Genomic DNA, 24,481 nt, shown 5'->3' with positions numbered 1-24,481 from the left:
CACTGCGGCTGCTGGCTGCTCACGCTGGCTGCTGGCTACACACGGTAGCCCATGGCAACCCACTGCCACAGGGACTGCAGCCCACGCCGTCGCCGGCCACTCATGGCAGCCCAGCTCCAGGTTGAGTTGTTGTTCAGCATCTTAGCTGTGGAGGACAGTGTCACTGGCCCTCATATGTGGGATCCGAACCGGGGGCCTCTGGCGTCCCAAGCCAGTTCTTAACCATCGTGCCGCTCGGCCAGCCCAATAACTTTTTAATTTTATTGACATAACTTTCCTGAGTTATTTCTGTTTTCACTTATTGGTTGCTCAGTTTATTGAATTCCTTCTTTCACTTTCAGGATTTTATGATCAATTGATCCTCATATGATCTAATGATCCTTTGTTGTCCATTCATATTTGCAAATAAAGAACTGGGCTGGCTAAAAGACATATTTTAAAAAAAATTTTTATTAGTTTCAGGTTTACAAAACAGTGTAATAGTTAGACATTTGGTACACATGTTCTGAGTTGCTATCTGTCTATTGAATGAGAGAGCTGATTCATTCCGGTACTCAGACAGGATGCACTGTCAGGTCAGCAATAAGGGGAAGCACGCAGTGCTGTCCACATAAGGGGAGATCCTTGGAGAGCTGATGTGTGTGTGTCTCATTCAGGCCTTGGAAGAGCCGCCTTGATTTCTCTCCTCGACCCCATCCCCAAGATCCAACTCCACACCCAGGGGTGCTCTAATTCTCTTATATCTTTACTAGGAGTCTCAACCACCCCCATCTTTTTATCAAATGGCAACTCTTAGAATTTTGCTTGAAATCATTGATGACTCTAAGTAAGAAAGCAGAGATCTCCAGCTATTTCTATTGTAAATACGATGATGGACCAAATGCCTTGAGCAGGACTGCTCTTTGCGCATGCTGGTCTAACTTCAGCTCCTTGCGGGCTCGCACAGAAAGAACTGCTGACTTCCGCTATCCTCGGCTGTTTTTTTCCTGCCTGGTTTCTCCACTGGCCCAATCTTGTCTGTATTCTATCTTCCTGGAATTCCTTAATCTCCCTGGCCCACCCCCTTAGGCTCTCTAACACTGTTTTTTATTTGTTTGTTTGTTTTTGGTTTTGCATCCTTTTTGGTTTTAAAAATCATTCCTATCATTTTAAAGGTGAAGGCTTGGTTCCTGGTTCACAAATTTGAATCAGAAAACTCACAGATTTCATTACTGTTATGAAACATGAATTAAATAGGAAGTGTAACTGCAATCATTTCACATTATCTATAATAATAGAGGGAAAACAGCTTTATTAAGTTAGCAGCTTAGTAAAATAACTTAACTTTATTAAGTTAGAGTGGTAATAATCACTCTTCTGAAAAAAATAACAAAGTAAATGACAATGGGAACTATCAATCTTTAGACACTTCAACAGCTAACAAGGGAGAAAAATCTGAAGTACAGGTGAAAGGTCCAGTGTCAGGCTGTCTTCTCCAAGTTGCCTTCTTTGCTCGAGTCTTGACTCTTAAGTGAAGTGCCTGTTGGCAAATGACTTAATCTCTTTGAGCCTTGATTTCTCATCCATAAAATAAGAATAATGATAGTACCTCCATGTTTATTGTAAAACTTAAATTGATTGATATTTCAAAAGTGCTTAGAAAAATGCCTGGAACATAGCAGGCACTCAGTAAATATTTGTTGAATAAATAAATGAAGATATGAGTTAGGATTGAATAAACAACACCCCAAAGCGGAAATGTATTATTCCCCAGCTATTCTGTAGCTGAGTCTTCCCTTTTTCTAAGGCCAGTTTCTTGTAAATGATGGAGTAAATAATAAAGCTAGTAAATGTCATTGGTATGAGCTCAAGGCCTCATTATCCTGTGAAGGGAGCTCACAGATCAGTGGAAACACTGCATGATTGGCTGTCATGATAAGCAAATCTAAAAGCGGGTGGTTTTACTACCCTGAATAGATTCATCTCCTGAGATAGCCGAGTAGTTAAGATTTTGACTTTGGAGTCAGATGACTTGGGTCTGAATCACAGCTCCTATTATAGGTTGAATTGTGTTTCCCCAAAATCCATATGTTAAAGTCCTAACCCCTTGAACCTCAGAATATAACAGGATTGCAAGATAAGGTCTTTAAGGAGGTGATTAAAATGCAGCTATTAGTGTGGGTCCTAATCCAGCTTGACTGGGGTCCTTATAAAAAAAGGAAGTTAGGCGCAGAGAGAGAGAGATGCCAGGCATGCACACACAGAGGAAAGACCATGTGAAGACACAGCGACAAGGTGGCCATGGGCAAGCCAAGGAGAGAGGCCTCAGGAGAAACCAAACCCACCAACACCCTGATCTTGGACTTTCTGTGATCTGGAACCATGGGAAAATAAATGCCTGTTGTTTCAGCCACCAATTCTATGGTGTTTTGTGATGGCAACTCTAGCAAACTAAATGCTTCAAGCATATGATGTGTTTAAACTTGGGTGAATTTCTTTGTCTCTCTGAGCCTCAGTTTCCTCATTTGCAGAATGAGGATATTAGTAGGATTTAACCCATAGATTTTGAGGATGAAATGAGACTATCATTATCACAGAGCTTTCCTCATAGTAAGAGTTAAATATGTTAGCTATTATTATTATTGCTATAATTATGATAATCATTATTATTGTTTTCTTAAGGGTCTCCAGAGGGACAGTTATCAGGCTCCCTCTCTATCTGATTGAAAAGTGAACAACATTATTACATACCCCAAATATTGTATCTTTTTTGTAGTCACAAGCCTGTTTTACAGCTAAAGAAATGATTTTTGGGGTCTGGTAAGAAGGCTTGAATATCCTTTTGCTGCAATGTTTAGATATATCTGAATGAATATTTCTGCTTACAAGATTTTTCTCCATTTACAAGATTTTCTAATATGTTTTCCTGTGGCTTGCACTATCAACATCAAAGATGTTTTGTGCGCCATATTGTATAACATTTTGTAATAAATTTTTTATGTCATCAATGACATTAGATTCTAATTTACCTGTACTTAAATCTAATGGATGCCACTTAATATGTTGGGAGTATTTTTTGCTAAACTTCAATATAATGATAAATTTATTGCCGTATAACAAAGGTTTAAAATAAAAATGTCATTTATATACAAAGCAGCTCAAAATGTTATTATTAAATGCATAAAATAGTTAAAATATCAACTTTTTATTTTTTGTTTATATTTGACACATTTTGGGAAAAAAAACTTGAAATCAATTAATGCAGTGAAAGGGTTAAGAAAGTAAAGTATGACTATTGAAACACCAAATACTTACATAGTTTAAAAAAAAAGATTTATTCCAAATGTGACTTTAAATCATGATTGTTAGTTCATGTAGTTTGTTGCTTGTTCCGTGATCACTTGATTGGACATTTTGATCTGTTCTGGATTTGTTCAAACAAGCCTAGGGTTACAGCTATAGGTGAAAATACCATTTATCATTTAGCTATGGCCATTATTAACCACAGGAGCAATAAAACAAATTACCCTGGAAAACATTGTGAGATGTTGCTCTTTATAAATGCTTCTTTTAGATATGATTTAGAACAGCTGGTCAGAGTGTTATGAAGAGATTGATGAGTTGGCAGCCATAGCGCCTTATTTCCAGCCCCTGCCTCAGGGTCTGTCCTCATAAAATGGAGCCGAGGATGCCAGCCTTGTATACTTCATGGTCCTTAAAATAATCACATGAGGTAATGAATGTGAAAATGCTCTGTAAAAGCACATTGAAGTCAAGGTTAACATTTCAGTGATAAATCATGTTGATAAAATGTACCTTTGATAGTATGTGATGAGAATGGAACTTTATCTCTGTGGTCGTCCTCCCCAAACTCTATAACCACAGGCTAGCCATGAGAAAAATGTCAGACAAATGGGGAACATTTTGGATAATACTCTACCAGTACTTCTCAAAACTGTCAAAGTCATGAAAAACAAGCAAAGACTGAGAAACTCTGACAGACCAGAGGAAATGAAGGAGACATGAATGTGTTATCTTCTATGGGATTCCAGAACACAAAAAGAACATTAGTGGAAAAACATGTGAAATCCAGATAAGGGCTAAAGGGGCCAGCCGAGTGGCTCAGTTGGTTAAGAGCTCACTCAAGAGTTTGAGCTCTGAGCAACAGCGGTTTGAGTCCCAGCCTGAGCTGAGCTGCCGCTGAGCTACCAACAGGTGGCAGGATGGCTCAGCTAAAAAAACCAAAAATACAAATAAAGGCTAGAGTTTTGTTAGGAGTAATATGCTCATGTTGGTTCTATAGTTTTAACAAGGGGAACATGGTGATATAATTGTTAACATGAGAGAGACTGAATGAAGAGGTACAAGAACTCCCGGCATTACCTTTGCACATTTTATGTAAATATAAAACTATGGTAAAAATTTTAAGTCTATTTAAAAAATAAAATTGATGTACAAATATAACATTGCATTTGGTTGTTTCATTGATTTGAAAGCAGCTTGTAAGTTATAAACTCACCTTAGAAATATCACATAAAGGAACTTGTATGTGATATTTTGAGAATCCTTTTAGAATAGCAGAGTTAATTATCTTTTTTGCGGTAGTCCATGAATGGAGTATCGACTTTATTATCATTGTCATCAACAAAATCATTTCACTGCTGAGGGGCCTACCTGCAGTGTTTCCCCAGTCCAACCTCCTCACTTTGCAAACTGAAGTCCCGAACGTGACCTTGGCCAAAGTCACACTTATGTATTTATAGTGTTAAAAATGTGAAACAAAATATATTTTTGTTATACATAGAGCACTAGAAAAATATGATATATGTCTGTACTTGTGTATAAATATGTACATACACACATATATTATATATGATCTTCCTTTTTAATAGGTAAAATGTAAAAGCATAGGACAGTGTCTAGTGCATCTGCTAGTCTGGTGGAATTTTTGTCTATTGTGTTAACGAAACACATCCAACTCGGTTAAGGTAGGCAATTATTTTTGTTTATATGTTGTGTGTGTGCGAGTGTGTGTGTGGTTTCTCAGGTCCCTGTGGCTGATTTTCAAGGAAGCACACACTTCTCCTTCTAACAATCTTTGCTTCTCTTTGCTACATGCCCAACCCAGCTGCCTCTCAGAATGAGGAACCAGCTCTCCTCTGCCCACAGCTCTCCCTCTTGCCCCATACTGCTTATGATCCCCAACACACACGCATCCATTTTCTTTTCCCTTTAGGGGCATCACGCCTCTCTTGTTTATTAACCCATGGCTAAAGCAAGAGGGATGTGATCATCCCAGGCAAGCTAATATTTTGCTGCTCCATCAAACCTGTAGTCTTTATTTAATTTTTTTCTTTTTTTCCTTTTTTGAAATTCCTATTGCCCCACCTTCCTCCCCTTTGGCAGCCATCAGCTTGTTCTCTATCTCTATTTCTATTTTGTTTTGCTTACCCTTTTTTTTTTTAGAGTCTTCATATAAGTTAAAGTACATGGTATTTGTCTTTCTATGTCTTATTCACTTAGCATAATACCCTCTAATTCCATCCATGTTGTCTGTCACAAATGGCAAGATTTCATTTTTCATTCTTTTTTTTTTCTGAATGATATTCCAGTGGGGTGTGTGTGTGTGTGTGTGTGTGTGTGTGTGTGTGTGTGTGTGTGTGTATCATATCATCATTTCCATTCATCTATTGATGGACATCTAGGTTACCTCCATATCTTGGCTATGGCTATTATTAGTAATGCTGCAGTGAACATAGGGGTACATACATCTTTTCAAATTAGTGTTCTTGTTTTCTTAAGATAAATACCCAGAATTGAAATCGCTAGATTGTATTGCAACTCTATTTTCAATTTTTTGAGCAATTTCATACTGTTTTCCAATCCTACCAACAATGTATGAGAGTTCCCTTTCCTCCACATCCTTGCCACCATTTGTTATTTGTTGACTTATTGTTGATAGCCATTGTGACAGGTGTGAGTTGCTGTCTCATTGTGGTTTTAATTTGCATTTACCTGATGATTAGTGATGTAGAGCATCTTTTCATATGTCTGTTGGCCATCTGTATTTCTGTCCTCTTTGGAGAAATGTCTTTTGATGTCCTCTGCCCATTTTTTTAATGTATTATTTGTTTCATTGGTGTTAAGTTGTATGAGTTCCTTATGTATTTTGAGTGTTAAGTTGTAAGAGTCCTTATAACCCCTTATTGGATGTATCATTTGTAAATGTCTCTCCCATTCAGTAGATTGTCTTTTGTTTTGTTGATGGTTTCCTTCACTGTACAAAAAAACTTAGTTTAATGTAGCCCCACTTGTTTAATTTTTTCTTTTATTGCCCTTATTCAAGGAGACATATCCAAAAGGATATTGCTAAGAGCGATGTCAAAGAGTTTACTGCCTATGTTGTTGTCTAGGAGTTTTATGGTAACGGGTACTACATATAAAAGTCTTTCATCCATTTTGAGTTTATTCTTGTATATGGTGTAAGAAGGTGGCCCAGTTTCAATTTTTTTGCATGTATCTGTCCAGTTTTCCTAACACCACTTACTGAAGAGACTGTCTTTATCTTATTGTACATCTTTGCTTCTTTTTTCATATATTAATGGACCATATAAGTGAGGATTTGTTTCTTGTCTCTCTATTCTATTCCATTGATCTATCTACCTGGGTTTATGCCAGTACTATATCGTTTTGGGTTTTAGTTTTAGTTTTTGGTTTTGTGGACGGAGTATTGGGATACTTTATTGACTTTTTAATGGTTAAGATAAATGATAAACCTAGGGCTATGGATGTCTTTCCAGTCTAGATTCCAAGAGTACTTTTTAAAATGCAGATACTAAACAATACATGTAGGTAAACAACAATGTATTTACCTCCCATTGCAGTTAATAATCCTCTTCCAAGTCTAGTCCCCACTCAGCACCAGGACAGCCAAGAATATTATCAGAGGTGGAGTAATTAGCTGTCACTGTGGTCTATGCCATTAATTCAGAGAATTCAGTTCTTAGAAGTGTCCTCTTATATTCTCATCAACTCCTGGTTTTTTGTGACTTACAAGAACTGAAAGTTTGTCTTATTAAATCTTAACTCCAAGGATATTGCTTGGCTCCTCCCTAATATGTTCTTCATTAATAAATCAGGTGAATAAGTCCTGTTTGTGAACTAGGGAAAGATGATGATAATGGACATCAGAATAATGATAGACAAGCATACTGTTTTGATTATTGTAGTTTTGTAATATAATTTGAGATCAGAAAGTGTGATACCTCCTACCGTGTTCTTTCTCAAAATTTCTTGAGCTCTTTGGGATCTTTGTGATTCCATATAAATTTTAGGATTAGCAGTTCTAATTCTGAGAAGAATGCAATTGGTATTTTAGTAGGGCTTGCAAATGAGTCCAGATATTGCTGTAGGTAGTGAGGACATTTTAACAATATTAATCCTTCCAATCCATGAGCAAGGTGTGTCCTTCCATTTATTTGTAACTTGCTCAATTTCTTTCTTCAATGTCTTATAGTTTTCAGAGTACAGATCTTTCACCTGTTTAATTAAATTTATTCCTAGGTATTTTATACTTTTTGATTCAGTTGTACATGGGATTATTTTCTTAATTTCTCCTTCCAATCACTTATTATTGGTGTATAGAAATGCAACAAATTTTTGTATATTGATTCTGTATACTGCAACTTTACTGAATTCATTTATTAGTTCTAATCGTTTTTTGGTGGAGTCTATTGGGTTTTCTATAGTATCATGCCATCTGCAAATAATGAGTGCTTTACTTCTCTCTTTCCAATGTGGATGTCTTTTATTTCTTTTTCTTATATGGTTTCTGTGGCTAGACCTTTCAATACTATTTTGAATAGCAGTGGTGATAATGGGCATTCTTGTGTTGTTTCTGACCTTAGAAGAAGGGCTGTCAGTTTTTCACCAATGAGTGTGATATTACTTATGGGTCACTCATATGTAGACTTTATTATGTTGAGGCATGTTCCTTTTATACCCACTTTGTTGAAAATTTTTATCATAAAAGGATGTTGAATTTTCACAATGCTTTTTCTGTATCTGTTGAAGTAATAATATGGTTTTTATCCTTTATTTTGTTAATGTGATGCATGACATTGATTTATGGATGATGAATCATTCTTGCATTCCTAGGATGAATCCCACTTGGTCATGATGTATAATCCTTTTAATATGTTCTTGAATCTGGTTTGCTAATATTTTGTTGAAAATGTTTGCATCTATGTTCATCAAGGATACTGGCCTATAATTTTCTTTTCTTCCTTTCTTTTCTTTGTAATGTCTTTGTCTGGTTTGGGTATCAGGGTAATGCTAGCTTCCTAGAATGAGTTTTGAAGTGTTCCTTCCTCTTCAATTTTTTGAAACAGTTCAAGGATAGGTATTAATTCTTCGAATGTTTGATAGAATTCTCCTGTGAAGCAGTCTGGTCTTGGACTTTTATTTGTTGGGAGTTTTTGTTTCTTTTTTTAAAGATTTTTATTGGGGAATTAGGGGATGGAAACAGTGCTGGGGAATTGGGGGAAGGGGAACAGACAAGTTGCTGTCCTTTTGTTCTTCAGTCTAGTTGTGGAGAACGTTGCTTCACTGGCCCAAGTTGGCACCGTCATTGCGCTCTTCCCAGGTGAGGCAGATCAGTCGCCGGCTTCTGGATGGCCACTCACAGCGGCTGCTGGCCACTCACGCTGGATGCTGGCTACTCACGGTAGCCATGACAACCCACTGCAGCAGTGTCTGCAGCCTACATCGTCGCCTGCGACTCATGGCAGCCCAGCTCCAGGTTGAGCTGTTGTTCAGCATCTTAGTTGTAGAGGGCAGTGTCACTGGCCCTCATATGTGGGATCCGAACCAGGGCCCTCTGGTGTCCCAAGCCAGCTCTTAACCATTTGTTGGGAGTTTTTTGATAACTGCTTCAATTTCATTGCTAGTAATTGGTCTGTTTAGATTTTGTACTTCTTCTTGGTTCATCTTGCAAGGTTATATATTTCTAGAAGTTTATCTATTTCTTCTAGATTGTCAGATTTGTTGGCATATAATTGCTCATAGTGTTCTTTAATGATTCTTTGTATTTTTGTGGTGTCAGTTGTAACTTCTTGTTCATGTATGATTTTATTTTTGGGGGCTCTCTTTTTCTCTTAATGAGTTTGACTAAAGGTTTGTCAATTTTGTTTATCTTTTCAAAGAACCAGCTCTTAGTTTTTTTTTTGTTTGTTTGTTTGTTTTTTTAGCTGAGCCATCCTGCTACCTGTTGGCAGCTCAGCGGCTGCTCAGCTCGGGCTGGACTCGAACCACTGTTGCTCAGAGCTCAAACTCTTGAGCGAGCTCTTAACCAACTGAGCCACTCGGCCGGCCCCCAGCTCTTAGTTTTAATGATCTTTTCTATTCTTTAAATTTCTGTTTCATTTATCTGTGCTCAATCTTAACTATTTCCTTTCTTCTGTTTACTTGGTGTTTTGTTTGTTCTTTTTTTTCTAGTTTCTTTAAGTATGGAGTTAGATTGTTTATTTGTGATTTTTCTTGTTTCTTGAGTCAGACCTATATACTTGTAGTTATGACCTTCCCTCTTAGAACTGCTTTTGCTGCATCCCATAAACTTTGAAAAGCTGTGTTTTAACTTGTTTCAGGATAGTTTTTGATTTCTTGTTTGATTTCCTCTTTGATCCATTGGTTGCTTAGTAGCATGTCATTCAGTTTCAACATATTTCTGTTTTTTTCTAGTTTTCTTCCTATAGTTGATTTCTAGTTTCATGCCATTGTGATTGTGAAAAGATGCTTATTATGATTTAAATCTTCTTGAATTTATCGAGGCTTATATTGTGGCTTAATATGATCTGTTTTGGAGAATGTTCTATGAACACTTGAAAAAACAAATGCATTGTGCAGTTTTTGGATTAAATGTTCTATAAATGTCTATTAAGGTGATCTACTCTAATATTATATTTAAGGCCATTATTTCCTTATTAATTTTCTGCCTGGATGATTTTTTCATTTATGAGTGGGGTATTAAAATCCCCTATTATTAATGTAGTACTGTAGATTTTTCCCTTTGTGTCCACTAATAATGCTTAATATATTTAGATGTCCCTATGTTGGGTATGTAGATATTTATGATTGTTATATCCTCTTCTTGGATTGAGCTCTTTATAATTATGTAATATCCTTCTTTGTGTCTTTTTGTTTATTTGCTTTAAAACCTATTTTGTCTGATAATGAGTATTTCTACCCCAGCTTTCTTTTCATTTCTATTTTCATGGCATACCTTTTTCCATCACTCTATTTTCAGACTGTATGTGTCTTTTGATTTGAAGTGAGTCTATTGTAAGCAGCATATAGATGAGTCACATTTTTTAATCCATTCAGCCACCCTATGTCTTTTTATGGAGCATTTAATCCATTTATATTTAAAGTGATTATTGATAAGTATGTACTTATTACTATTTTGTTAATTGTCTTTTGGTAGCTTTTATAGTTCTCTGTTCCGTTCTTCTGTTGGTCTCTTCCCTTGTGGTTTGTTGGTTTTCTTTAGTGTTTAGTTCCTTTCTCACTGTTCCTGGTATATCTTTTGGAGGTTTTTGGTTTGTTACTATGAGGTTAGTGGGTATCTTTCTATATCTATAGCAGTCTAATTTAGGCTGATAGGTGTTTAATTTTGAATATATTCTATTAGGATTACATTTTTATTCCCTGGTTCTTGTATTATGTTACTGATGTTATGTCTTAGCTCTTTTGGTGTTGTGTATTTCCTAACTACTTATTGTAGTTTGAGGTGAGTTTAATACATTTTTTTATCTTCATAGTAGTTTTTAAATTCTGATTTACTGTATTTACTAAATATTTGGCTTTACCTGTGAGATGTATCCTTTTCTTATATATACATTTTTTATTTCTTGTTATAGCTTTTTTTTTTCTGCTTAAAGAAGACCCTTTAACATTTCTCCTAAAGTTGGTTTCATGGTGATGAGCTTCTTTACTTTTTGCTAGTCTGAGAAGTTCTTTCATTCAATTCTGAATGATAACCTTGCTGGGCACATTATTCTAGGTTGTAGGTTCCTTTCTTTTAGCACTTTAAAGATGTCTCACCATTCCCTTCGGCCTGTAAAGTTGCTGCTGAGAAATCAGCTATAGCCTTATGGGGTTTCCTTTGAAGAAAATTATGGTTTTCTTCTTGCTTCCTTCAAGATTGTCTCTCAATTTTTAATTTTTGCCATTTTAATTACAATATGCCTTAGTGTGGGTCTCTTTGGGTTCATCTTATTTGGAAATCTCTGTGCTTTCTGGACATGGATTTCTGTTGCCTTTCCCAGGATAGGAAGATTTTCAGCATTCTTTCTTTAAATAGTTTCTTTTCCTTTCTCTCTTTCTTCTCCTTCTGGGATCCCTATAATGTAAATGCTTGAGTGCTTGATATTATATCCCAGAAATCCCTTAAACTATCCTCTTATTCAAATTATTATTTTTTCTTTTTGCCTTTTTGATTGGTTGATTTCTGTTAGACTTTATTCCAGGTCACTGATCCATTCTTCTGTATTAGCTAATCTGCTATTGATTCCTTCCAATGTATTTTTTTATTAGTTTCAGGTGTACAGAACAATGCAATAGTTATCCTTTCACCCCTCACAAAGTAACAACCCCCTCCCCACATCCACTGCCCTCCCACCCCTGATGTCATACTTGTCTATTACAATTCCATTGACTCCATTCCCACACTCTACTCCACATCCCGTGACTATATGTATATATAATTGTAGTTGACATATAATGTTATTCAACATCGGCTTCAGAAATACAGTGTGGTGGTCAGGCCTCTACACTGTCTATGCAGTAGTTTCCTTAACAAGACATGAATCCAACTGGCCCCCTAAAAAATATTTACAACATTCCCCAGACTGTCTTTTCCTTCCAATGTACTTTTCATTTCAGTTGTTGTATTCTTCAGGTCTGGTTGGTTCTTTCATATACTTTCTAACTCTTTGTTGAAGTTCTCCCTAAGTTCCTGTATTCCACACTCAAGTTTGGTGAATATCCTTATGACCCTTTCTTTGAATTCTTTATCAGGAAAATTACTTATCTCTGTTTCCTTAGGTTACCCCCACATCCCAGGGATTTTTCTTGTTCTTTCATCAGAGATATATCTTTCTGTTTTGTTATTTTGTTTGATTTTCTATGTTTATTTATATGAATTAAACAAAGTGGCTGTCTCTCTCAGTCTTGTAAAAGTGGCCTTGCATAGAAGTGACCTCTGTGTATGCTGTGTGTGTCATATGATTTTGGTGGGCTGGTAGGAGCTGAGAGTAGGTGCCTAAGGCATCCAGGGTACTGGCCTATTAAGCCAGAGAGGCTCCACGTGGAGAGGCCAGGTGTGCGTAATAATGCCCTGTTGACCTTGCTTGCTCCCTTTTTTCGGGGCCAAAATGGGCTCAGGCATTGAATCCAGGAATGCACAGCAGCGACCTTACAGGTAGGCCAGAGCACCTTGATAGAGAGCCACTCACCCTGTGGAGGTGGAGGGGGATTTAAACAATGGTGCTCACCAGCCCCAGCAACGCTGAAGAACTCCCACAGGCCCCAAGAGCACTTGTAGCTCCCTAGCCTTCTCTATATCGTCTCTTGTTTGTTGTAGAGAAAATGGTCCCATGTAGAAGCAACCTCTGTGTAGGCTTTGGAAGGCTGGTTGAAGCTGAATAGGAGCTTGTGTCACCTAGGGCATCGGCCTTTGGGTCTGGAGTGACTTGCAGGGAGGCCAGGTGCGTATGGTGAAGCCCTGTTGTTCCCGCTGACTATCTTTACTCTGAGGCAGAAGGCTCCAGACGGTGTGGCTGAGAACATGGCATTGTGATCTTACAGGTAGTCCAAAGCACAATAATAGAGCTCCTGCCACCCTGTCACCGTAGAGGGAAATGTAAACAATGACACTCCCTAGCTCCTCTGGCCTGGAGAGTTCCTGCAGCCCCTGAGGGCTTCCCAGCCTTCTCTGTTGGGCCTCTTTCTCTTGTTTGTTGATCAGAACCTGCATATTTGGCCCTCAGATGTTTTGTAATTGCTATCTATATATCTGTATATTTGAGTTTGCTTATGGGAGGGGGTGAGTTCAACATCCTCTTACTTTGCCACTGTCTTGGGCCTCCCCCAAGGTAAGAAGTTTGGTAAGAAAAATAAGTAAAACTGTATCCCTTTTATGTGACAGGCCTGCACTAGGCACTGAGGATTTAAATGTGAGTAGGATCTGGTCCTTGACCTTGAGGACCTCACAATGTATGAGGTCAGACAATTAAGTTTGCGAACTCATCCTAGAAAAAGTGCTACATATCTCATTGCTGAATATCATTATGGTCACCTTTGAAGTACTCCCCTTTGAAGCTATGCACTGATGCCAGTGCCTCATCCACCCTTCAGAGCAATTTTGGAACTCTTTTTCTGGAATTGACATCAGATCTGTTGTATTACCCTTGATATCCTGAATGTCATCAAAATGTCTTCCTTTCAATATTTCCTTTATCTTCAAGTAAAGAAAGAAGTCATTAGGGGCCAGATCAGGTGAGTAGGGAGGGTGCTCCAATACAGTTATTTGTTTACTGGCTAGAAGCTCCCTCACAGACAGTGCTGTGTGAGCTGGTGCATTGTCATGATGCAAGAGCCATGAATTGTTGGCAGAAAGTTCAGGTCGTCTAACTTTTCCCTGCAGCCTTTTCAGCACTTCCAAATAGTAAACTTGGCTAACTGTTTGTGCAATTGGTACAAATTCCTAATGAATAATCCCTCTGATGTCAGAAAAGGTTAGCAGCATCATTGCAACAAGTTTGCAAACTTAATTTTCAGACCGTGTAGTCTAGGAAGCAAAAACCTAAAAAGCTTTACAATAAAACATTGTAAGCATAAGTGTAAGCATGTGTGGTGGGAAAGCTCTGAGGAGAACCACATGACACAACTATGAGACCAGATATAAAGAACTCTTCTTGGAATATTGACCACCTGAGATGCCTTAAGATGAGTGAGAAATTAGCCAAATAGAGCAGAAAGGGGAAAGGGATTCCAGGCAGCAGAAGGGACTTGTCCTCCGAGATTGCAAGGAAGGAAGGAAGGAAGTTGTAAGTGTATAACAGATAAGACAAGGGCTAAAGGGAGACAGGTAGTCAACAGAGACCAAGCTTGAGGACCTCAGCACGCACAGAGATGTATAATGTGAGGCCATGTTCTGACAGTGAAGGGTGGGTGTTGTGTGGGGAATTTGAGGAGAGTGGTCAAGATTTGGGCCTGTATCTGAGGGAAAAGGGTGGAATCTAAGCAAAAGTAAATGAAGCGTTAATGAACAATTCAGAACTTGTATAAGCACCAACATATAGAAATATGCAGTTTCCTCTGGCGGCCTTCAGCTGTCTAAGCGTAGAGAAAGGGGATTGTCACATTTGTCATGGGTTCAGTTTTCGCAGGCAGAGTTGGAAGATTGTGGAGATCTAAGGGAACCAAGGATGGCTGATAACTGTTCAGATATCAGCTATAAAGTCTGTGATGCGTAGGGCAAAAAGGGAGATGGAGGACGCCAGCAAACTGGAAGAAAATAAAGGCAGTACAGAATTTGATGTCTCTATCAGGATAGAGACAATGGGAAATAAAAAATGTCTTAAAACTAAATTTGGTAGAAAAATAGACTGATCCATGTGTCAAGCTTCTGAGTAAATAAAGGAAATGCCTGGTGAGTTAAGAGAAGCAGAGGACATTAAACCCAGGCGACAATGACTTTAATGGGGGATGACATTTACAAGAGAGGAGAAGCTCAGTGGGGTGCCAGGGGAATGCAGCCTGGGGAACTGGGGTTGTTGGGATGCAGGATCGCAAAGCACTAAGGGATGAAACACACCAAGGAAAGGAGATAGCTGGATTGCAGAACTGGGAGGAAGGGTTAGGATAGATTGCTTCCAGCATGCAGTATGGCTGTGAGAGCAGCAGCTCACAGTGAAGGCATGGGCTTTGGCATCAGACCAACCTAACTGTAACTACAGGCAAGTACATTAATCTCTCAAAACCTCTCTTTCCTCAGTCATAAGAATACTGTTCTAACAGGCTGTTGTGGCACTAAAGAAGGTAGTGTGCCTATATTATCATAAATGGTACATAATAAATGAGAGCCAGTGTTTAGGGTTGTTTTGTTTGTTTGTTTGGTTGGTTGTTGTTTTTTTCTTAAGTTTGACTGTGGCTGAAAATCCTAGGTGGTCTGGCCTGTTTATGCAAGGACTGCACACAGTTGCACACAGTGGACAGAGAGCAGGTGCTGCCCTGGGGCTAGGAAGGCAGAGTAGCAGCAGGGGTCAGATATGACTGACTCCACTTTGAAAACCCATAGCAAGAGTTTAATATCGATGCCTACTTTGAGATACAAAAAAATGGTGGAGGTCAACATTCCAAATTGCTCCTACAGATAAATGTCCTAAAAACAGTTCCCTTTTGGGTTCTGATCACTCCCCTAACGGCTAACCTATCATCCATAGATATGGAGGAGGCATGTACATGGCACAAAATAAGGAGAGGGGAAAGAACTTGAGTTGAGTAAAGGGCAGGAAGAAAGAGATGAAGAAAATCAGTACAGAGGCAACATTGTCAAGGGAATGCAATCGAATTCGACGGCTCTGGGCTTAGGTTGTGTTTATGAGGAAAGGGCCATTCATGAGATCCATGGGGTCTTTAATTCTCATTATATGTAACATGCTGGTTATATTTATAAAATAGAATCATAACTACATCTGGAACTTTTACACAGAAATTAAGGTTGACGTATGTGCCAGATTGATTTATATTCCCTGATAAGATGGTAAAGTAGAGATTTATTTTACTTTGCACTCTTACAGCTGGATTACTATTCATACTTTATTTTGCAAATTGGTGGTAACCCAAATGCGGCCAAATCAAGAGTTCACATGCCAAGTTTTGGTCTGAAAAAGTTTTTGCATCCAATATATACTTGGCCACAAAAATAAGGAGATCGAATAATAGGAGAGAAAATAAAGTGTTTTATGTACTCTGGAGGTAAAAAACAGATGTGAGTAGCATTCTCATGGAGTGTGGCTAGCTAACATCTGGAAATCCCAAATGCATTTCATTGTCCATTTGCAAGTTTCCCCCAATGTTTAATATCAACAGCTATTCAGGAACGTAGTGACTTGTGCAAAGAATAGAATTTATAGATTTCAAAGACAAAGTCAGAAAATCACTCTGTTCTTGGCATCCACCCTTCCTGGGCAAGGACTTCATATTTTCTTTCGGTCAATGCTATGTTTAATAAACCTATGTGATTGGCTAGATTTTGATTGAGCCAAACGTGCTTTGTTTTGTTTCTTTTCTATGACTCAGTGACAAAAGAAACATAAAACCTTCTGCTTACTTTAATCACAGAACTCGGGTTTGTTCTATGTAATCTGAAGAAGGACTGAGAAAATATTCCCAGAAGGACTAGTTGTGCCTATCGTAGGGGAGGAAGGTGAGAAAGGGGTAGTAGATAAGAGGAAGGTGGATAATTTAGCGTGTTTTCTTCTCTTGGCACACTGTCTGTCTGGTTTCTTGTATCCTTTCAAGAAACTCCCTTCTGCAAAGACAACTCCCATGAACTGCAGAATTTGCAAGGAAATTTGCAGAGGAGAGCAGACATGTCTGTATTTCTGACCACAAAGGTTTAAAATGCTGAGGGTTATGCTGTGGAGCTAATGAAGAAGACGTTATGGTTCCTATTACTAAATGCAGCAGTTAGCATTAGACACATGCTCTTCACCCCATTCACAGGTCCATGCTGTATTTTGTAAATTAACAGTAATCTAGACATGCTTTGACAGAACAGGGTGGCCCACAGACCTGATCGATCAGTCACTAATTCAGAGATGACAACAAGGTATCAACTTGTGTGCCTACTCAGGTCCACTGGTAGTGGCTGCTAAGCACACAAGGCATGAGAAGAATTCTAAAGCTCCTCCTAAGCTCAGTGGGAAAGTGCCTCCTTGGTAAATTTGGGGTTTGTGTCAGGGCAGTAGGTGGGGACAGTAGTAGCTACAGCACTTGAGCAACTTAGTTATACCCCCAATTTAGCCAAAGATGTGTCATGATAACATCTGTTTCTTAAGATCTGAGAATTTTTAATTCAAGATAAACTCGCAGTAACAAATGTGTATACATATTATGCAGTAATAGTAATAAACCCCACCATATGATGACACTCTGTATCTTTAGAAAAACGTTTACATGTGTCATCTTATGCATTTCTAAATTGATCCCATGAGGTAGAAAGGGGAAGTATATTTATCCACATTTCTAAATGCAGAACTGGATTTCGGAGTGGATGCATGATTCATCCTAAGTCATGCAGCTAGGAAGTTAGAGAATTTAGGACATATATTTTGTAGTCATTTGAATATTTTGTGATCACCCAAGTTTCTGACTCAAATTAGGAGGCTGGAAACTGTAGGAGCTGTGACTGGGATTTTCTGATTCCTAGATTTTGCAACAATAAAATAGAAACATGACTACACAGGAAACATTTACAATAAATATGTGTACACATGATTAAGTGACAAGTGGGAGATAGCTGGCCTTTGAAGTGCAGCATTCTCCAAAAGAACAGAATATATAGAGATTTATCATAAAGAATTGGTTCATGTGGTTTTGGAGGCTGGCAAGTCCAGTATCTGCAGAGGCCATGACCCAGTTGGAGTCTGAAGAATGGCAGGCTGCTGTAGAACCAGGAAGAGCAGACGTCCCAGTTTGAAGGCCACCAGGCAGGAGAATTCTCTCTTACTCCAGGGAGGGTCAGCCTTTCAGCCCTTCAAATGATTTGGTGAGGCCCACCCACATGATGGAAGGCAGTCTGCTTTACTTGAATAAAGTGAATAACAGTTTGAATACCGATCTCATCCAAAAATACTCTCACAGAAAAACCCACAATAATGTTTGACCAAATTACCTGGGCATCCTGTAGCCCAATCAAGTTGACACATAAAAGCAATCATTATAAGTCCACCCCTTATCAACTTGTGACCAATACATGTCTCCTTCAGCCATATTTAATCACCAACTAAGGCAAATAACAAGGTTATCCTTCTTCCTAACATGAAACAACTATCCTGTGTACAACCAAAAACACACCAACCTTCTTCCCATAAGAAGACACAAAGTCCTTGAACAATATTTACTCTTCTCCTTGATATCTCATAACTTAAGTACTATGAGGGTAGAATGTTATGGACTGAATTGTGTCCCTTCAAAATTCATATATTAAAGCCCTAACCCCCAATGTGGCTGTGCTTAGAGATAGGGCTTTTAAGGAGATACTTAGGGTTAAACGAGGTCCTAAGGGTAGGACCCTTATCCTATTGGACTGGTTTCCCTAAAAGAAGAGGAAAAGATACCAGAGATTTCTCTCTCAATCTGCACATGCAGAGGAAAGGCCATTGAGGACTAAGGAGGTGGCCATCACAAGCCAGGAAGAGGGGTCTCACTAAAAACCAATCCTAGGGGCACCTTTATCTTGGGATTCCAGTCTCCAGCACTGTGAGAAAATAAATGTCTGTTGTTTAAGCCACCCAGTATGTGGTGTCTTGTCTTGGCAACTTGAGCTGACCAATACAGTGACCAAAGCCCTACCTGAGTTCTAACAAAAATCCCAGCTACTTACTTATATGGACTTAACTGGAGGTTACTTCTCCCTGACTTGGGAAAGTGTACCCCTTTTCACTTATCATCTTTGGCTATCAGCAGGGGTAGCAGATTCCATGGCCTAGTTAACCTGACATCTTGAAATTGTGCTACCAGCTGGGTTGTAGAAGAGTTGCTTCAGGTCTGAGGATTTTGCAATCACTGTATGCTTAGAAGATAAACTAGACTAGCAAAGACTCTGTGTGTGTGTGTGTGTGTGTGTGTGTGTGTGTGTGTGTGTGTGTGTGTGTGGAGGGGAGTGTTTTAAATCAGACTACACAACCAACTTGTAGAGCCCTAACTTGTTGCAAGGTCCCTATGTTGTTAAGGAGGTGGTTTTCATTCTTTAGGTAAGCCTATTTTTTTTTTTTTACAAAGTTGCACACAGCTTTTGAAATAGCTTCAGTGTTAATACAACACCTTTATGCTGTAAACCCTAAAGAAAAGCCAAACAAAGGGTGGTTTGTTAACAAAACTAGGTGTTTCAATTTTTCACTGTACTGCATTCATGGATTTTGGAGAGGACCTATGAAGCTATAAATAAAAGCAATACATTTTTTTTTCTGTGAAACAATTTCTAAACTCCCAAATAGATATAACGTTTGACTCATTTAGCAGATTGATACAGACTTTCCTTGGGGGAAAGTAAAGGGTATTTTTCCTCTTTCTGAATCAAAAATTGATCATGTAGAAATATTGCACAAATACCATGACCATAGCATCTTTCCTTTTCATTGAACAGCAGTTGTGGTTGGAAGAGTAACTTTCTTCAGAAAATTGTGTACTTCCTAGCAATGGCTGAAGCTATTTGGACTCTCCAAATTATCTAATGGAAGAGGTAAGCTTTATACCTTTAAAATGAGCCATGTGTGAGTGTGTGTGTGTGTGTGTGTGTGTGTGTTATATATGTGTATATATGTATTTTTTTGAAGTCTCTGGTACAGAACTTTTCACCTCAATATTTTGTATTGAGCATGAAATTGACTGCAATTCTTATTGCCTCATCTTTTCAAAAGTGCCAGTACAGGAAAAAAAATTGAACTTTTTAACAAGCCCAAGATTCAACAATTATACCAATGCTGCCTTTGTTTCCCATAAAACCTTAAGAAAAATCATATATTAACACAGCTGCTGCTAAGTTATTGACTTCTATCAAGGTAATGTTCTCCTAACATCAACAAAGCCCCAATATTGTGGTGGTAAAAAGAGTGATGAATGATGAATAGAAACAGTAGGAAATAGGTTAATAGATAGTGGTATGTTTTCCAAAACTTCAAGAAACTTAAAAAAATATAGTCTATTATGAATCAATTCAATCCAATTTTGAGTCAAGGGCATACAAGACAATGTTTTCCATTTTCTAAAATTACAAAGAGTTGAAAATGTAGTCATAGATGAAAATGTCCTTAATGGAATTAGCTAAAAAATGATTATAATAAATGGAAGTCAGTATGGCTGACCACATAAGCCTATCAAGCGACATTGCAGTCAGGATGGAGGCTTGGACATGCTAGCATGGAAGAGGGATGACATTTCGCTTCCCCCCACTCTTCAAATTCCCCCTCTACCCCTCAGCCTCTCACACGCACTCCCAAACCCACCTCTTATGCAGCTACTGTAACTTGCTCTCCTGCCTTCCCAGAGAGAGAGGCTGTTTATTCTTCCCTTACCACCCCTACCTCCTATTCTGCACATTTCAAACTAGACCTAGCCATGCTCTAGGTTTCTGTGGGACCCACAAGTCCCAAAAAGCTTGAATTCCGTCCACAGCAGGGATGTACACTGATGGGGGCTGAGTGAAAATGGGAGATAAAGTATAGTAGGGCCACTGCAAGGAGGGCACTTGAGAGAAATTGTTTACCAAAACTGAAGAAGGATGCTGGCTCCGTGAATCAAACGCAGTCAGCCTAAGCAGGTGAGGAAAAATGTGCTCTGTGAGGCTGCTCTATAACCCCTCCAGTCCTGAGTTACCAACACACTTCGGATGAGTATTACAGCCAGTGATCACCAGGGAAGAGAACCTCTCCACCCTGGGCATGCCCTGTAAATGTAGGGTGTGAGCAGGGAAAGGCGTTTTCCTACTGTCTTAGAAGAGAACCAGAGCCAAAGGCATGTGGTGATGGAGCTCTAAGTGCAATGTGGCCCTAACGATGCCCCAGAGGGCAGCACCAATGGTGGATCAACACCACTGAGTGAGTCACCAGAGCAAGAGCTCCGAAACTGCAACCCTGGCCTTTCCAGAGCTGATCATCTGTCACAAGCACACTGACCCTCAAACAGGGCAGAGGGACTAGCAGTTATATTCAGGGCAACCACCTGACCTCAGGGACTTAAGAACAGGCTCTTTTGCTGACTTAATCTACAAGATGGAGAGCCACAGGCTGGAGAAACCTAGGAACATATGAATTGCTTATGTCTTAAACCACGTTAGGTCAAGGATTGTTTATGATTACAGAGCAAACAAAGTGTTAGGCATGTAATGTAGACCTTTTACTGCTAGTTTGATGGACCACCTGCCTCTTTTATCTTTTCTGTTTGTTTTGTTTCTGTTGCTTCATTGTTAAACAAAAAAAGGCAAAAGTGAGTCTCTTTCATTTTTTAGTCTACATCTTTTCATAGCAAAAGAGAGACCTCATTTTAAGTTCTGTACTCCTAATCAAACACTGTCTCTGTGAATTCTGATTTGTGCCTTGAGGTCAGAACCCACAGCAGCATACAGACTAGCATTGAATTTTGAGAATAGAATGTTAAGGAGAAAGAGTAGAGGGTTGAAAACTTGGCCTTCGGGGACGTTCACAGTTAGGCAGTGGAGGAACCCTAGCAGAAGCACAAGTTCAAAGTCCATGCCCTCGTGTGACGATCAACCACCCCAGATGTCCATAGTAACTACAGAAAACACTGATATATATGTTTACTTTAAACATAGAACAAAGTTGACTTATACATATATACATGCATATATAAATATATATGAGTGTAGGATTTCTATGTATAGAAAGAGATGCATACATATAGATTTATGTAAATCGTAGATGTATATATGTGAGGTAACAGCAGGAGGGAGAAGAGAAAAGTAGAAGTTATTCCTCCTGATCCCTTCCTGTCCGACCTCCCCATGCTTCACACCACCATTTACCTTGGTTATGAACAGAAGTCCAAACTTCCCGGGCACCCATTTTTGCCAGGACTCTCATCTCCTTATGGTGGTGTATATATCCCCATAATATAAACTAACTCTTCCCTCCCTTTCAAACTTTTTTACTTTAAGCAATTTTAGATTCTTAATCATATTTTTTAGCCTATACTTATAATGGACTATTCAAAACATGACTAACATTTGTTCAAGAAGAACACAAAATAAATTCACTTAAGCCATTTGTTCATAATTACGATAGACAAAATGCACTTCATTATTGAACAAACTCGATGATAAACATTTGGCCATGGGGACAATGGGCCAAATTATACTGATCATTTTTTTACTGTTTTCTGTTTGCACTGACATGCATGGCCATAGACAGTTAATTGGATCTAAAAATTCTCCCAGTTAAGTTTAATTAGTTCTTTGTGCACAATCTCCGGTTATGATAACTCTGGTGATAATTTTGGATAATTTTTTTTAATTCCATGGGAAGTCTGTTTTAAAAAAAAATGACCTAGAATATGCTCTGAGAGAAAAAAAAAGAGAGAGCGAGGAAAAAAATAAGAAGAAATTGGATAAAGGAGTGAGAAATAAGAGTATGAAAAGATTAGTTACTCTGTAAAAGCCAATATGATTGTAGAAGTATTAAAATCCCTGTAGGAGATTTACAGAGAAGTCTGCCCTGGATTAGAATTTGATATCAAATGACTTAACTGAAGTCATACAATTTCTGTGTCATTTGTAGTTGAGTTAATAGCATATGTTCCTGGAGGATTACAGCCAATGATTAAGGAAATTAGGTTTTGTTTGAATTTAATTTAGTTATATAAAGCTGCTACTATAATTTACAGCTTTGATATTTAATATTTAATAACCCAGATCTGAGAAGAATACTAGATATAGCTGTGTCATTATGCCCTGAAATATTGTTCCCATAAGTCATTTATATTTGCTGGCTGATAAGGACGTTCATCAACTAGATGGACTCAACACGAGTCCACTGATAAAGCCGATGCAGTTTTACAGTTTGCTGAGTCCCTTGTACATTTCCACTTCATTTCCCACACCTGTAACTTACTGAATCATAATTTATCTGGCCGGTCAATTGTCATAATGAAGAAACATTGCAGCCTTTACTTCAGCAGCCAGCTATGGGAAAGACTCAACTCTGTCTTCTCTCATGTTTTACATATCTGGTTTTTAGTTACTAAAAATCATGGAAATTTCTGTGTAAATATTGCCCCTTCTATATTTTTCTTGTTTCTATTTTGTTGCTTTGTCACGTTTTATTTTTCCCAGTCCATCTCCTTGCCCTTTTTTTTCTTTCTTTCCTTCATTTTTTTGAAGCTCTATAATAATGATTCTGATTCCTTTTCTGTATATATCTTTTTCTAGAAATTTAATTTTTCATTTTCTCTGATTTACAAAAAAAATCCTAAATTTCTGATCATATACACTAATTTTTATTTCCAAACACTCCTAATTTCATATATATATATATATAGATATAGATATAGATATAGATAGATATCTATATCTATAGATATAGATACAGATATAGATATGTTCTTTAGGTAGGTAGCAAAGAGTAGAAATGAATAAATTTGAAATATTTAAAGTTGGTCAACACTTAAACATGCAAGTTGAAACACCAGGAATTTGTTTGAATAGAGAAATGCATGAATACATTCTAAGAAACGAGATTTTTTGGTGCTTTTCTGCCAGCCCTCTAAAAATTCCAACTTGGTGAACACATTTAATACTACCAATAATAAAGCATAATGATTCAGCGTGGGGTCTGGAACTACACTGACTGGCTGGCAAACTTGGTTTCACTGCTTTAAAGCTGTGTGACTTTGGATAACTTACTTAACCTCTTTGTGCCTCACTTTTTAAATCTGTAAAGTGAGGATAACAATAGTACTCTTGTTGACAAGGTTGTTGTGCTGCTACCTGCAACATGCTTAGACTCATGCCTCAGACATAGTAAACTCTCAGTAACTGTTAGATATTGTTATTTACTATGATTTTTGTTATTGCTACTATAAAATAAAGCACCAATTACGGCTTACCCTTGAACAATGCAGTGGTTATGGGCACTAACTCACCACACAGTTGAAAATCTGCATATAACTTTTGACAGTTGAAAATCTGCATATAACTTGACTCCCTAAAATCTTAACGACTAATAACCTGCTAACCTGTAACATAAATAGTCTATTAACACATATTTTGTAAGTTATATGTATCATATACTGTATTCTTACAATAACGTAAGCTAGAGGAAAGAAAATGTTATTAAGAAAATCATGAGGAAAATGCATTTACAGTATTCATTGGAGAAAACCCTCATATGCATGGACTGGCACAGTTCATACCCGTGTTGTTCAAGGACCAACTGTAATAGGACAGAGCAGATCAAAGTGAACATTAAAAAACAAACAAGCATCACTGCAGTAATTGTAAAGTTGTTTACATAATCTATATCTTTTGACTTTTTTTTGCTATATTTCTGGAGTTAAAAATTCTTAAGTATCCTCTGGAGTAGCCTCCAAAAACCTACATTGTCACCTATTTTAGCAATATATATATATATATATATATATATATATATATATATATATATATATATATACACACACACACACACACACACACACACACACACAC

General features: G+C 38.0%; 1 protein-coding gene across 2 annotated transcripts in view; it reads left to right on the top strand.

The window, feature by feature from the left end:
- The window catches only part of CABCOCO1 (ciliary associated calcium binding coiled-coil 1), a 793,651-nt gene that overhangs the window by 498,986 nt on the left and 270,184 nt on the right, over nucleotides 1-24,481 (top strand). For both annotated transcript variants that reach the window (XM_019638395.1, XM_019638396.1), the window contains exon 4: nucleotides 19,412-19,507. The gene's annotated coding sequence lies outside the window, so the exon portion shown is untranslated. The remainder of the gene's footprint in view (nucleotides 1-19,411; nucleotides 19,508-24,481) is intronic.

This window comes from Hipposideros armiger, unplaced genomic scaffold (genome assembly GCF_001890085.2).
Source record: "Hipposideros armiger isolate ML-2016 unplaced genomic scaffold, ASM189008v1 scaffold_39, whole genome shotgun sequence".
NCBI classification, from domain to species: Eukaryota; Metazoa; Chordata; class Mammalia; order Chiroptera; family Hipposideridae; genus Hipposideros; species Hipposideros armiger.
The sequence above is the reverse complement of the archived record's forward strand: the minus strand, read 5'-3'. Positions and strand labels throughout refer to the sequence as shown.